Raw genomic sequence first — 1,331 nt, 5'->3', positions numbered from 1 at the left:
CCTCCATGATGAAAACTGAAGATACTGCAGGTGAAATGCAAAGTACGGTGCACTTTAAGAGAACAACCGATATTGCTATTCAATTTGGCTTGTTATGATTTGGCAAACTCGTATGTACAACTTTACCAGGTTCCATCCCCTGATATCTGTCTTCCTATAAATGCCGTATTTTACTGTGCATGAAGGGCAAATCCTGCCCTAATATTTGCATTTTGTTTCCTTGGTTTTCTCTGCTTTTGCATCAATATCAAGGAAATTCCCCCTTTCAAATTAAAGGGAGATTTAATGTTCTAAAGCATAGCTTCTCCCTCTTGCTTTAGAAGTGTGGTATTTCGATGTGATTTGCACAGACTTTTAGAATGGAAGATGCTCTATAGAGTTAGCACAATATGTAGTGTTAATGTGGCCACGACTCAGTGTCAATATCTCAACCCACTCATGAGTTAGAGCACCCACTGTAGTGCTGGGATGTTCAGAAATTTGTGGATGTGTTTATGAGCAACACACAGTGAAAGGGAAATTTGCTCTAAGGTAACAAAATAAGTTTCCCTGGTCTCTCTTCCCCATCCCTCTGTCTTCTCACTTTAACATTCCTGAGTCAGAGCACTCAGGAACAAAGGGAAAATAACATTTGACTATTAATGGGATGTTAAGAACTATAAATACAGAGGGTTGGAGGGAGCTTTAAAATGTTTGGTTCAACTCCTACACAGTATTGTGTGGTGTAATCTGAAACAACTTCTGGAGTCAAAAGCTTTCATTAACTTCTGAGGTCTCCTGTTGCATTTGGGGGAAGCTATGACTTCTTAAAATTTATGATTTTTTAATATTTATTTTTTAATAAGCATCTTAAAATACTTAGCACATGTTCTGAGTCTGTCTTATGTTAGGTTTCTTGAAATTTATGATTTTTTAATATTTATTTTTTAATAAGCATCTTAAAATACTTAGCACATGTTCTGAGTCTGTCTTATGCTAGGTTTCTTGCTTGGCGTCTCTTATTCAATCATCTTGTCTTTCTCCTTTGAAATTCTCGCTTGCTGCTGTGTTTGGGGATTTACCATGAGCACAAACTGAGTGGTTCTCAGATGCCACACATTTACTTCTTTCAGTTACTCTAAGGAAGTAAGGAAGTAAAGGTAGAGACAGGTCATGCAACCTGTCTAAGCTCACACACCAGTAAGCAGTGCATGCTGGATTGTAACTCAGTCTACCTGACTCCAGAGTGTGCACTGCTGACAAGTGTGCTGCCCTCTGATGTCTCCTTTCATTGACTATTCCTGCGCATACTCAAAACAGGATTACTGTCACAGTAATAATATTAATCTTAC

Source organism: Propithecus coquereli, unplaced genomic scaffold (assembly GCF_000956105.1).
Source record: "Propithecus coquereli isolate 6110/MARCELLA unplaced genomic scaffold, Pcoq_1.0 Scaffold89, whole genome shotgun sequence".
In the NCBI taxonomy this organism is placed as follows: domain Eukaryota; kingdom Metazoa; phylum Chordata; class Mammalia; order Primates; family Indriidae; genus Propithecus; species Propithecus coquereli.
The sequence above is the reverse complement of the archived record's forward strand: the minus strand, read 5'-3'. Positions refer to the sequence as shown.